Source organism: Triticum dicoccoides, chromosome 5A (genome assembly GCF_002162155.2).
Source record: "Triticum dicoccoides isolate Atlit2015 ecotype Zavitan chromosome 5A, WEW_v2.0, whole genome shotgun sequence".
Classification (NCBI taxonomy): Eukaryota; Viridiplantae; Streptophyta; class Magnoliopsida; order Poales; family Poaceae; genus Triticum; species Triticum dicoccoides.
In genome coordinates this window covers 505,974,089-505,989,341 of record NC_041388.1, presented here as the reverse complement: position 1 = coordinate 505,989,341, position 15,253 = coordinate 505,974,089, and positions in this window count along the sequence as shown.

Sequence of the window (15,253 nt, the reverse complement as noted above, 5' to 3'; positions counted from 1 at the left end):
CATGGAGCAAGGCTTCATACTCAGTTGCATTGTTAGTACAAGGGAACATTAAACGGAGAACATAACAAAACTTATCACCTCATGGGGAAGTTAATACGACTCCAGCCCCCGAGCCTTCCAACTGCCTGGATCCGTCAAAATGGATGGTCCAATACATATGATCCGGCTTTTCTTCAGGTGCTTGCATTTCCGTCCAATCATTGATGAAATCAACAAGTGCTTGAGACTTAATTGCTGTCCGAGGCACATATTTCAAACTGTACGGCCCCAACTCTATAGCCCACTTTGCAATCTGGCCAGTTGCTTCCCGGTTCTGAATGATATCTCCCAAAGGAGAAGAACTGACCATCGTAATTGGGTGCCCTTGGAAGTATTGCTTAAGCTTCCGGCTTGCCATAAAAACTCCGTACACCAGCTTCTGCCAATGCGGATACCTTTGCTTGGACTCAATGAGTACCTCGCTGATATAATAGACTGGACGTTGAACCGGATGCTCCTAACCTGCCTCCTTTCGTTCCACCACAATAGCCACGCTGACCTCACGAGCATTAGCAGCAACATATAGCAGTAACGGCTCCTTGTCAATGGGAGCGGCGAGCACAGGCGGATTGGCCAATTGCCGCTTTAAGTCCTCAAATGCTTCATCAGCAGCAGAACTCCAGACGAACTGATCCGTCTTCTTCAACATCTGATACAAAGGGATCGCCTTGTCACCAAGGCGGTTGATAAACCGGCTTAACGTGGCAATCCGGCCTGCCAGGCGTTGAACATCATTGATACACTTCGGTTTAGCCAGGGAGGTGATGGCTGTGATCTTCTCCGGATTAGCCTCAATTCCCCTGTTGGACACCAGAAAACCCAATAACTTGCCCGCGGGTACACCAAAGACACACTTGTCCGGATTAAGCATCATCTTGTACGTCCTTAGGTTCTCAAAGGTTTCCTTCAAATCATCAACCACAGTCTCCTTCTCCCTGGATTTAACCACTATATCATCCACGTAAGCATGCACATTACGGCCAATCTGCTTGTGAAGACAATTTTGTACACACCGTTGATAAGTTGCCTGGGCACTTTTGAGCCCAAAGGGCATAGACACATAGCAGAAGGCTCCAAAGGGAGTTATGAATGCCATCTTCTCCTGGTCCTTAACTGCCATTTTGATCTGATGATAGCCAGAATATGCATCCAAAAAACTTAAACGCTCACAACCCGCCATAGCATCAATGATTTGATCAATACAGGGGAGGGCAAAAGGATCTGCTGGACAAGCTTTATTAAGATCTGTGTAATCCACACACATACGCCAGGTGCCATTTTTCTTAAGGACTAGCACCGGATTGGCAAGCCACTCAGGGTGAAAAACTTCAACAATAAAACTAGCTGCTAAGAGCCTGGCTACCTCTTCTCCAATCGCCTTGCGTCTTTCTTCATTAAACCGGTGGAGGAACTATTTCACCGGTTTGTATTTAGGATCCACATTAAGTGTGTGCTCAGCGAGTTGCCTCGGTACACCTGGCATGTCAGAGGGCTTCCATGCAAAAATGTCCCGATTCTCACGGATGAACTCGATGAGCGCGCTTTCCTATTTCAGATCCAAGTTGGCACTAATGCTGAACTGCTTGGACGAATCGCCAGGTACGAAGTCAACAAGCTTAATTTCTACTGCCGATTTGAACTTCAGGGCCGGATCATGCTCCGTAGTTGGCTTCTTCAACGGAGTCATGTCCGCCGGATCAACATTGTCTTTATAGTACTTCAACTCCTCGGTGGCACAAACCGACTCTGCATAAGCGGCGTCTCCTTCCTCGCATTCCAAAGCGATTTTGCGGCTTCCGTGAACCATTATTGTCCCCTTGTGACCCGGCATCTTGAGCTGCAAATACACATAACAGGGCCGAGCCATAAACTTGGCGTATGCCGGATGCCCAAACAGGGCATGATATGGACTTTGGATTTTCACCACTTCAAACGTTAATGTCTCCGACCTGGAATCATGATCGTCCCCAAAGGCCACTTCAAGAGCTATCTTACCAACAGGATATGCTGATCTGCCATGCACTACACCGTGGAATACGGTATTGGACGGTTTGAGATTCTTATCTGTAAGTCCCATACAACGGAAGGTCTCATTGTTGGGTTTCGTAGTAATTTCAAAAAATTTCCTACGCACACGCAAGATCATGTGATGCATAGCAACGAGAGGGGAGAGTGTTGTCTACGTACCCAACGCAGACCGACTGCGGAAGCGTTGACACGACGTAGAGGAAGTAGTCGTACGTCTTCATGATCCAACCGATCAAGCACCGAAACTACGGCACCTCCGAGTTCGAGCACACGTTCAGCTCGATGACGATCCCCGGACTCTGATCCAGCAAAGTGTCGGGGAAGAGTTCCGTCAGCACGACGGTGTGGTGATGATCTTGATGAACTACAGCAGCAGGGCTTCACCTAAACTCCGCTACAGTATTATCGAGGAATATGGTGGCAGGGGGCACCGCACACGGCTAAGGAATAGATCTCAATGATCAACTTGTGTGTTTCTGGGGTGCCTCTTCCTCAGTATATAAAGGAGCCAAGGGGGAGGGGGCACCGGCCAAGGAGGAGGGCGCAGGAGGAGTCCTACTCCTTCCGGGAGTAGGACTCCCCCCCAATCCTATTCCAACTAGGATTCCCAAGGGGGGAAAGAGGGAGAGGGGTGGCCGACCACCTCTCCTAGTGCTAATAGGACTAGGGGAAGGGGGGAGGCGCGCAGCCCTTATGGGAAGCCCTTTCATCTTTCCACTAAGGCCCATGAAGGCCCATATGGCTCCCGGGGGGTTCCGGTAACCTCCCGGTAACCCAGTAAAATCCCGATTTCACCCGGAACACTTCCGATATCCAAATATAGGCTTCCAATATATCAATCTTTATGTCTCGACCATTTCGAGACTCCTCGTCATGTCCGTGATCACATCCGGGACTTCGAACAACCTTCGGTACATCAAAATGCATAAACTCATAATATAACTGTCATCGTAACCTTAAGCGTGCGGACCCTACGGGTTCGAGAACAATGTAGACATGACCGAGACACGTCTCCGGTCAATAACCAATAGCGGGACCTGGATGCCCATATTGGCTCCTACATATTCTACGAAGATCTTTATCGGTCAGACCGCATAACAACATACGTTGTTCCCTTTGTCTTCGGTATGTTACTTGCCCGAGATTCGATCGTCGGTATCCAATACCTAGTTCAATCTCGTTACCGGCAAGTCTCTTTACTCGTTCCGTAATACATCATCTCACAACTAACATATTAGTTGTAATGCTTGCAAGGCTTATGTGATGTGTATTACCGAGAGGGCCCAGAGATACCTCTCCGACAATTGGAGTGACAAATCCTAATCTTGAAATACGCCAACCCAACATCTACCTTTGGAGACACCTGTAATGCTCCTTTATAATCACCCAGTTACGTTGTGACGTTTGGTAGGACCCAAAGTGTTCCTCCGGTAAACGGGAGATGCATAATCTCATAGTTATAGGAACATGTATAAGTCATGAAGAAAGCAATAGCAACATACTAAACGATCGGGTGCTAAGCTAATGGAATGGGTCATGTCAATCAGATCATTCAACTAATGATGTGACCTCGTTAATCAAATAACAACTCTTTGTTCATGGTTAGGAAACATAACCATCTTTGATTAACGAGCTAGTCAAGTAGAGGCATACTAGTGATACTCTGTTTGTCTATGTATTTACACATGTATTATGTTTCCAGTTAATACAATTCTAGCATGAATAATAAACATTTATCATGATATAAGGAAATAAATAAAAACTTTATTATTGCCTCTAGGGCATATTTCCTTCACTCATAGTATAGGATGTTAATGCTGCTCCCTCCATCCATGAGCACCTTGGTGAACTTATAACCTCCCACCTGAGGCGCCACCACCAGAGCCAACTGACCCGGATTATCGACCTGGAGTGGGTGATCCTCTCTGCTCCATATGATTGGCTGTTCAGACCAACGTAGATAACGGGGTGTGGCCGGTTCAACAGAGTTGACTGCCCGCCTATGAACCTTCCGGTCTCGCTTGTCCAAGCTAGTGGTAAAGACATGGTACTGCCCATTACTCAACTGCTTTGAGTTGCTTTGGTAACTTGACTGTTGCTGTTGTTGGTTGTAACCACCCTGGTTGTTCTGACTATTTTGACCATTATGTCCGCCCGGATTACCATTAAATCGTGAACCGGAACTTCCTCCACCGTAACCCGGCCCGGACCCTGAGCCACCGCTAGATCCGTGATCATACCGGAAATTATTAGAATTTTTGAACACCTGCATAATAAAGCAATCCTTCCAAAGGTGGTTTGCTGGCTCCTCCTTCGTCCCATGTCTTGGACAGGGCTGGCTTAGCAGATAGTTCAGGCGGTTTGGGTTGGGGTTGGGCGCTCCACTACGATTTTTCGGCCTACCCTTGCACCGCTGGCCATTGTCCTATACGTTGGTATTAGCCACAAAATCCATGTTGCCATCCGCTTTACGCTTGCCATCTCCGCCATTGCCTACCCAGTGATGCTGCTGACCTTTGGAGCTGCTGTTCTTTCCCCTTCCCTGTCTTGTCATCATCAGATTCGGGATCCTTGGTACTATCAGAATCAGCATATTTTACCAAAGTGGCCATGAGGGTCCCCATGTCGGTGCAATGACGCTTCATCCGTCCCAATTTCAACTTCAGGGGCCCAAACCGGCAGTTGCCTTCTAGGGTTAATACTGCGGTGTCAGTGTTGATGCGGTCTGAGGAGTGCAACACTTGTGAAACCCGGTGCACCCAATGAGTCGTTGACTCTCCTTCCTCCTGGACGCATGCAGCTAAGTCCACTATCGACATAGGCTGTTTACAGGTATCCTTGAAATTGTTCATAAACCGGGCTCGTAATTGGGCCCATGAACTGATAGAATTAGCGGGCAAGCTTTTTAACCAAGTACGGGCCGTTCCTTCAAGCATCATGGTGAAGTATTTCGCACACGCCGTGTCATCCACATCAAGCATCTCCATGACCATCTCATAGCTCTCTACCCATGTCTCTGGTGGTTGATCCGCCGTATAATTTGGTACCTTGCGTGGGCCTTTGAAATCCTTGGGCAAGCGCACGTTGCGTAAAGCGGGGACGAGGCAAGGCACCCCCAAAGAACTAGAAGTAACACCAGGTTCGATCGAAATGGTTGGACGAACCGGCGTGAGCTGCCGAGCCTGATGTTGTGCGGCTAATTCGGCCTCCCTACGCGCACAGGCCCGGTTCACCACTTCCTGAGCGTCATCAGCACCACCCATTGGGTTGTTACAACGGGGTGCTCCGCGTCGTTCATTACTCGACACTGCCGGTTCATCCATATGTCTGCTATAGCTCCGGCTTGGACGGGGGGTCGAATGGATTCGGTCGCGGCTGTACGAGTACGCCCCCTGTTGGGCCAAAGCTGTCCTCAAAAGTTCCTTGACCCGTCGCGTCTCTACTGCTTGCGGCGAGTCACCTTCAACTTGAATGGCCTCCAGTCGTGCAGCAGCGGCAACAAGATTGTCCATTGGGTTGGAGTAGTGACCCGGAGGTGTTAAAACATCCCGAGGTATAATGGTGTTTTGACGAGGCGGGTCCATCTGACGGGGCTGAACCGGTGCACCGGTCCCAGGGGCTTCTGCCCGGTTCCCCTCTAGCGGATTACTGGCTCTTGGTCCTGGAGTGTTGAAAAGGTCTCTGGCCTCGAAAACCGGAGGTAAGCGGGACCGGTGCTTCCTCCTCATGACTTCATGCGACGCGCTCTGATCCAACATAAGCCTGTAGGCCTGTGCGTCTAAAGCGGCCCGCTCTGCGGCCATCCTGGTGTCCTCAGCCGCCAGATCCGTTTTGGCCTGGGTGATTTGTTCCTTTACCTTTGCAATCTCCGTGTTGTGAGCGTCCTGATCTGGCGGATTAACTTCTGCCATAAGCACAACCAACGCATCAAATAGTTCTGATAGAACCTGAGCCGGTGGGCGCACAGGGCCTCCCGCCCCGGCAACCGTTGCCGCTGCTGAACCGGAGATCATTGCCGCGGCTGTCGAAGAGTGAAGCGCTGCTTGTGTTCCGGTCATGAATATTCCAACCTGGTTAGGCAGATCAGAGGGGTCCGGGATACTGTCGCCATCGGAATAGCTCTCAATCCGTCCATCTTGTAGCTGATAAAGAGATTCGGTTTCTCCGGTCGAAGATTCGTCACCGGAACGAACGGCAGTCGCCCCGCAAAGCTCCGATCCATCCTCATAACTCCCTCCATGGATCATTCCCATGAAGGCATGCTTCATGGCCGGTTTAACCCGGGCGGATCGCGTACGCTGAGCCGTCTCGACGAGGTCGGTGCAGATGTCCGGCTCAGGGCCTGGTTCACCGATCTTGCCAATGAAAACGTGAATGCTACCAAAGGGGACCCGGTACCCGTACTCAATTGAGCCGACCTCGGGGCCCCAGCCTGCGTCGTCGATGTAGAGTTTGCCGCGACGACTCTTAGTCATCCGGCCTACAGCGTAGCCCTCGAGTCCTTCAAAGCGGCCCTCCAAGAATCGGAAACCATCGTGCGATATCCCCAAGGTGGGCGCCAACTGTCATGGTTTTGTCACGGCAGATGTCCTAGAGAAAGGACTTAGTCGTGGAGCCATTGCTACGGGTTAGCTTGAAGGGGTTAAAGCGGACACAAGGACGCAAGAGAGTTTATACTAGTTCGGCGCCTTCAATGAAGGTAAAAGCCTACGTCTAGTTGTGATGGAATTGATGGGTGTTTCGATGACTAGGGAGCAAATAAGCTTCGCCTATGTCTCGAGTTGTTGTCTGTCCTTGAACCGCCACCGGGTCGTCCCCTTATATACATGGGTGACACCCGTCGGTTTACAGAGTCCCGATACCGGCTCATAGATGCGTCCGGTTCGGTCTCCACTATTCCTAACTTATAACACAAGTTACATACGATGCCAGTTTATAGCTATAGGCCTTAAACTGATTATGGGCCTTTAGCCCTCATCTGCCCTCATGGGCTTTTATCACACTCAATTACTGATGAAGTTAACCCGGCTTGTCCTGGCCGGTTTATGCCCAGTAGTAATATCCCCAACAGGAGGTGGACGAACAAGTCGTCGCCCACCTTCAGATATTTTCCCGAGCCAGAAGCGACGGAGGAGGAAGGCTGGTCATCGACCACCTCATCCTTGGCAGCGGCCTTGCTGGCCTCCCCGGCAGGCCCCTTATCGTCCCTCTCGGCAGTGGCCTCGCCAGCCTCCCCGGCAGGCCCCTCAGCGGCGTCCTCAGCAACGTCCTTGGCGGCCTCCTCAGCGGTGATCTCGCCGGCCTCGGCCATGGCCTCTCTGGCGACCTCTCCGATGATGGTGTCCACGTCCTCCCGGCCCGCCGAGGAAGTATCTGGGTACCGAGAAGGAGAATGAGGCGAAGTCAAGATCAAAATTTGAAAGAAGAAAAACGAGCGGGAACGGGAGGCAAACAACTCACCTGTGCCAAGCTGGGACGGAGTGGCCCCCTCCGCATCGACATTTAATGTTGGCACGGAGCCGTCGGCGCCCGGGTTCACCCCCTCCTCCTCCGTGCGCATGGGCTTGGTGCTTGGCGCCCTTGCCGGGAACGCCCCTCGGGGCGGCGTGGTCGATGGGGGCGGCATGTTGGGGGTGGCCCTCAGTGGCTCCTCCTGCTGCCGTTCTCCTCCTGCAATCATGGCAAGGTCAGCACCAAGAAATCGTGCCCCAGCACACGTCAATGGGGAGCGAGTGATGAATGCACACTGGGGGCTGCGCTGGGGGCTGCTCTCCACCACCACCACCAGCGGTGTACTCGAGGTGCCCGCCGGGGGCTGGCCGCCCGCTGAGGCCTTGGCCCTCTTCGCCACCCTCTGGGCCAGCGTCTCCCTATCCCTGCGAAGATGAAGACAAATCAAAAGAAGTGGCATGGTCCGAGGGGCGGAGATGACAAAAGACGAGACACTTACTCATCCTCCGCCTCTTCTTCCGCGGCCTTACTCTTCCTCCTCGGGCTAAGAGACCCGAGGTCTAAGAAGACCTCCGTGTCGTCACCCGCGGGAGGAGGGGAAGCAGGTGGAGTTCAGGGACGCTTGGACGGAGAAGGGGTGATACGTTCATTTTGCATCATTCTGTTATATCGATATTTATTGCATTATGGGCTGTTATTACACATTATGTCACAATACTTATGCCTATTCTCTCTTATTTTACAAGGTTTACATGAAGAGGGAGAATGCAAGCAGCTGGGATTCTGGGCTAGAAAAGGAGCAAATTTTAGAGACCTATTGTAACGCCCTCGATGCGGCAATATCTCCCACGTGTTGAAGCACGACTTAGAGGCATAACCGCATTGAAAGCAATGTCGCAAGTGAGGTAATCTTCACAACAACCCATGTAATACAATAAGGGAAAAGGATACATAGTTGGCTTACACTCGCTCCATCACACAAATATCATAAATAACATTACATTCATCCAAATACACTCAAGGTCCGACTATAGAACCAAAATGAGGATAAACCCCAAATGCAACATAGTCCCAGATCGCCCCAACTGGGCACCACTACTGATCATCTGGGAAAAACACGTAGTAACGACGAGAGTCTTCATCGAACTCCCACTTGAGCTTGTTCATATCATCTGGAGCGGTATCATCGGTCCCTGCATCTGGTTTTGGAAGGAATCTATGAGTCACGGGGACTCAGCAATCTCACACCCTCGCGATCAAGACTATTTAAGCTTATAGGGAAGGAAAAAGGTGTGATGTGGAGCTACAGCAAGCGACTAGCATATATGATGGCTACCATACACAAATGAGAGCGAGAAGAGAAGGCAAAAGCACGGTCGAACAACTATGATCAAGAAGTGATCCTAGAACAACCTACGTCAAACATTACTCCAACATCGTGTTCGCTTCTCGGACTCCACCGAGAAGAGACCATCACGGTTACACACGCGGTTGGTGCATTTTAATTAAGTTAAGTTTCATGTTATCTACAACCGGACATTAACAAATTCCCATCTGCCCATAACCGCGGGCACGACTTTCGAAAGTTCAAATCCCTGCAGGGGAGTCCCAACTTAGCCCATCACAAGCTCTCACGGTCAACGAACGATATTCCTTCTCCCAAGACAATCTGATCAGACTCGGCATCCCGGTTACAAGACATCTCGACAATGGTAAAACAAGTCCAGCAACAGCCCCCGAATGTGCCGACAAATCCCGATAGGAGATGCACATATCCCGTTCTCAGGGCACACTCAGATAGGTCAAGCTACGAGTAAAACCAGCCCTCGAGTTACCCCGAGGTGGCCCCGCAGGCTTCCCATTTCGGACCAACACTCAAGGGAGCACTGGCCCAGGGGGTTTAATAAAGATGACCCTTGGGCTCTAGAAACCCAAGGGAAAAAGAGGCTAGGTGGCGAATGGTAAAACCAAGGTGGGGCATTGCTGGAGGAGTTTTATTCAAGGTGAACTGTCAAGGGGTTCCCATTATAACCCAACTGTGTAAGGAATGCAAAATCCGGGAACATAACACCGATATGACGGAAACTAGGGCGGAAAAAGTGGAACAAAACACCAGGCATAAGGCCGAGCCTTCCACCCTTTACCAAGTATATAGGTGCATTAAGATAAACAAGATAATATGGTGATATCCCAACAATAAACATGTTCCAACAAGGAACGAACTCCAAATCTTCACCTGCAACTAGCAACGCTATAAGAGGGGCTGAGCAAAGTGGTAACATAGCCAAACAACGGTTTGCTAGGGCAAGGTGGGTTAGAGGTTTGACATGGCAATATGGGAGGCATGATAAGCAAGTGGTAGGTATCGTAGCATAGGCATAGCAAAAGAGCGAGCATCTAGCAAGCAAAGATATAAGTGATTTTGAGGGTATGGTCATCTTGCTTGCAAAAGTTCTCAAAGTTGCCTTGATCCTCGTAAGCGTACTCAACGGCTCCTCGATCACGTACTTGTCTCCCAGCTCTACCCAAGCAAGAACAACAGCAAAAAGGAACACAATCAACCACGTGCAATGCACAAACAACATGATGCAAACATGGTATGATATGCGGGATGCGATATGTGATGCATATGCATGATTTGGAAAGGAAATGATTGAACCTGGCCTCAACTTGGAAATCCAAGAGTTCCACTGGAAAGGGGAGTTGATTTCGGTTGAAATCGATATAAAGATCATCGGAATCGGATGCACGGTTTGGAAATGGCAAGCAAAACAAATATGGCACCGATCCGCAATTAACAGCAAGTAGCCTTCTAAATGCATCAAGATAAATAAGCTACTGCACTCAAACATGGCAACAAAATACATGGCAGGGACCCACTCATGATGCTTGACAAAAGATGAACACTGAGCTACGGCTAATTCACTCATTTACTAGTTCAAACAAACATGGAAAAAGTGCAAATGATAACAGGTTTCAGACTTAGTGAAATTAACAGCATGTCAGGAATTTATCATCAGGAAGCAATGTTTATAGCACGATAACTACATGCTACAGGAACATATCATGGTAAAGCAAGGCATGGCATGAAGCTACTCAAAGCATACAACAAAAGTCCCTTAGTGATCATGAGCCAAAAGGGATCAGAAAATACAATTGCAAGCATGTGAACATAGCAAAAACATAAACATATTCAGACTTAGCGGAAAACTGGAGCATGACAAAACAGATAACGAGTAGGCATGTTTACGAGCTCGATGCACTCATTACGAGGCATTTCATGACAATCTTAGCATACACCCAGCAAATAGACATGGCATAGAAGCTAGACATGGCAAGAACAACATCATAGCACGCACGGATCAACAACAACAAGCTCGGCAAAATTGCAAAACATGTTAACAGTCTGCCAGGAACATTTTATAGCAAAAGTAGATCTCGATTGACTCAAGCTAGGGTCCTCCATAATTGCAAACAAAGACATGTATGGAGAGAGCACAACATTATCTACAAAACATCCTTACTGATCATGCTCAAAAGAGGCACGGATCACTAGGAAACAACATGAACATATGGCATAAAAATAATGACAGGGCAAGGACAGTGAAATTCGAAGTCCTTGAAATCAGCATTATTGAGTAAGCTACTTTGCATGCTTGTGCTAGTCACCACAAAGATCACAAAAATACATGGCATACACCCCTGTAAAGATGGCATGTCATTCTTCAAAACACATGTAGAGCTCAGGATCATAGCATGCACACATTAATCATGGCAAAAATGACAGAAGTGCATTTGCTGAAACAGATCTGAAACTATCCTCACATAGCCCTCTTCCAACAGCATTTCGGGCATCGGGATGAGCTCAAATGAAAATGATGCAATGAGATGAAATGATGTACTCGTCGAGAAGAACATTTTGATATGCTACACGCACGAATCGGAGCTACGATGAGGAAGTTATGATGCGTCAAAGATTGCAAAATAATTAGGTTTAGGAGGGAAAAAGTCAACCGTGCGGATCTCAGATCCAGATCGGGCATTGTAGCTTCGCGCGACGAGGTTCGCCGGAAATGGCCGCGGCGGTGGTCGGACTTGCCGAGGAGAGGAGGGGCTCGCCGAGGCACCGGGCGGCGAGGGCGTACGGCGGCGAGGGCGGCGGTGCTCGGGGAAGCCGGAGCGGGGCGGCACCGTCCGGTGAGGAGGCGGCGGTCACGATCGTCGACGCCGGCAAGGGACGCGGTGGCCTGCGGCAGAGGGAGCGGCGGAATGCAAAACGGACAACGGGGAAAATGCTCGGATGTATGAGACAAACACGTATGTAAATGCAATGCACATGATGACATGATATGAGATGCATGACAAAGACAAAACACGCGGAGAAAAAATCCGACAACGAGGAAATAACATAACTTAGTGCCGGAAACGGCAAGAGTTGGAGTACAAATAAGGTAGGTTACATCCGGGGTGTTACAACACTCCACCACTACGAAAGGATCTCGTCCCGAGATCTAGGACTGAAAAAACTCCGGGTACTCAGAACGGAGGTGATCCTCGCGTTCCCAGGTGGCTTAACGGTCGGAATGATGTGACCACTTGACTTTGAGGAATTTGATAGACTTGTTGCGAGTCTTGTGCTTAGTTTCTTCAAGAATAGCAACGGGGTGGTAACGATAAGAAAGGTCTTCTTTGAGATCAATGTCTTCGAAGTTGATTGTGCGATCAGGAGTCTTGAAGAACTTGCGGAGCTGAGAGACATGAAACACGTCGTGCACGTTTGCAAAGTTGGAGGGAAGCTCAAGTTGATAGGCGAGATTGCCTCTCTTGCTGATGATCTTGAAAGGACCCACGTATCTAGGGGCAAGCTTCCCTTTGATACCGAAGCGACGGGTACCTTTCATTGGAGAGATGCGGAGGTAGACATGGTCTTCGATCTCGAAAGCCAAGTCACGATGCTTACTATCATAGTAACTCTTCTGGCGCGATTGCGCGGCTTTGAGATTACCACGAATGACTTTTCACATCTCTTCTGCCTCTGTGATCAAGTCATTGCCAAGAAGTTGACGTTCACCAGTCTCTGAACAGTTAAGAGGAGTACGAGACTTCCTGCCATACACAATCTCGAACAGGGCCTTGCCCGAACTCGCTTGGTAGCTGTTGTTGTAGGAGAACTCGGCATATGGAAGATAATCTTCCCACTTCATATCGAAAGAGATGACGCAAGCCCTGAGCATATCTTCAAGAACCTAATTTACTCGCTCGACTTGGCCACTAGTTTGAGGATGAAAAGTTGTGCTGAAACGGATGTTGGTGCCCATGGCATTCTGAAAAGAATCCCAGAACTTGGAGGTAAAGATGCTGCCACGATCTGAAGATATCAATTGCAGAATGTCGTGCAGAGAGACAATCCGGGAGGTATATAGCTCTGCCAATTGAGCTGCTGTGATAGATTCTTTGATAGGAAGAAAATGAGCCACTTTAGTGAGCTTGTCGATGACAACGAAGATAACATCATTGCCACGCTTGGACTTCGGAAATCCAGTCACGAAGTCCATCTCAATATGGTCAAACTTCCATTCTGGAATGGCAAGAGGTTGGAGGAGACCAGCTGGTCGTTGGTGTTCTGCTTTCACTCTTCTGCAGACATCACATTCATTCACGAACTGAGCAATCTCGCGCTTCATTCGAGTCCACCAATATGACTGCTTGAGGTCATGGTACATCTTTGTACTTCCAGGGTGAATAGAGAGGAGTGAATTGTGAGCCTCGTTCATGATGACTTTACGGAGGTCACCTTTAGGCACAACAATGCGATCCTCGAAGAATAGAGTATCTATGTCATCACGACGATAGCACTTGTACTTGGGTTGACTCTTGGCAATCCCAATCTTGACCTTCTTCACCATAGCATCAAGAAGTTGAGCCTCACGAATCTAATCTTCCAAAGTAGGAGAGACTTGGTGGTTGGCGAGGAAACCTTGAGGAACAACTTGCAGATTGAGTTTGCAGAAAGCTTCACAAAGCTCTGGTTGGTAAGGCTTGAGAATCAGACTGTTGCAGTAAGCCTTCCTGCTCAATGCGTCAGCAATTACATTGGCCTTGCCTAGAGTATATTCGATACTTGGATTATACTCTTGAATCATCTCGACCCAACGAGGCTGCCTGATGTTGAGATTAGGCTGAGTGAAGATGTACTTGATACTCTTATGATCAGTGAAGATGTCCACTTTTCTTCCCAATAAGAGATGTCTCCAAGTTAAAAGAGCATGCACAACTGCCGCCAACTCGATGTCATGAGTGGGGTAGTAATTTTCGTTGGGCCTCAACTGGCGAGAGGTATAGGCCACAACTTTCTTCTCTTGCATCAACACTGCACCAAGACCTTGAAGAGAAGCATCATAGAAGACCTCAAATGGTTGGGATTCATCAGGAGGAGTTAGAACTGGAGCAGTGACTAACTTCTCTTTCAGGGTGTTGAAAGCGATGTCACATTCAGGCGACCATACGTACTTCACATGCTTCTAGAGAAGGTTGGAAAGAGGCTTCACGATCTTAGAGAAGTTCTCAACGAACCTTCGACAATAGCTTTCAAGACCATGGAAGCTGCAGAATTGCTTCACATTCTGAGGTGGTTCCCAATTCACAATTGCAGACACCTTCTCAGGATTAACCGCTATGCCCTTGGCAGAGATGATATGTCCAAGCACTAGTAGAAAAAGGGTCAAATGTGAAGCACATTAGTGCCGGTTTGAATTTGAGCCGGCACTAATATGACCATTAGTGCCGGTTCGAATGGCTAGGCGGGCGGGCATCATTAGTACCGGTTCGTGGGCAACCTTTAGTACCGGTTCATGCCATGAACCGGTACTAATGAGGCCAGTGTGGCTGTTGTCAGGCTGGGGCCCCCACGAAGACCTTTAGTACCGGTTCATGGCATGAACCGGTACTAGAGTTTCTTAGTAAGCTGATTTTTAGTCCCACCTCGCCAAGAGAGAGGCAGTATGAGCGGTTTATAAGCCGTGAGTGCAGAGACAATGACGAAGAGGCGCAATGCTCACCTGCATGTTGATTAGCTTCAAGCCTTTCGGAATAGCATATATTGCACTGAGCTATGTGCACTAGAGTCTACACTATTCTGAAAGGCTTGAAGCAAATTAACCAGCATTGCACCTATTTTTTATTTTTAATAACTTATTTGAACTCCGGACTTCTTGTGTTCCGTATGCAGCATTCAAAGCGACGTCATCAACGTCCAACATGTTCTGACATCATTTGTTGTTTTTCAGTCATTTACCGAATTGTTTAAAGAGCTAAATGACCGTGAAATTGAAAATCTCGACAAAATGAACTGTGAAAATGTTGAAATTTAGCATGGTATCATCATTTCACCCGCATAGCATGTGCGAAAGAGTAGAGAGGGTCACGGCAAAAACTGGACGCACTTCGTGTACAAACTGGACAATCTCTTTCGGAGTATCAGGATTTCGGACGAGAACTCATCTGTTACACGGGCACTTCAATGTTTTTTATACTTATTTGAACTCCGTACTTCTTTTGTGTTCAGTATGCAGCATTCAAAGCGACGTCATCAATTTCCAACATGTTCTGACATCATTTGTTTTTCAGTCATTTACCGAATTGTTTAAAGAGCTAAATGACCGTGACATTGAAAATCACTACAAAATGAACTCTGAAAATGTTGAAACTTGGCATGGTATCATCATTTCACCTGCAT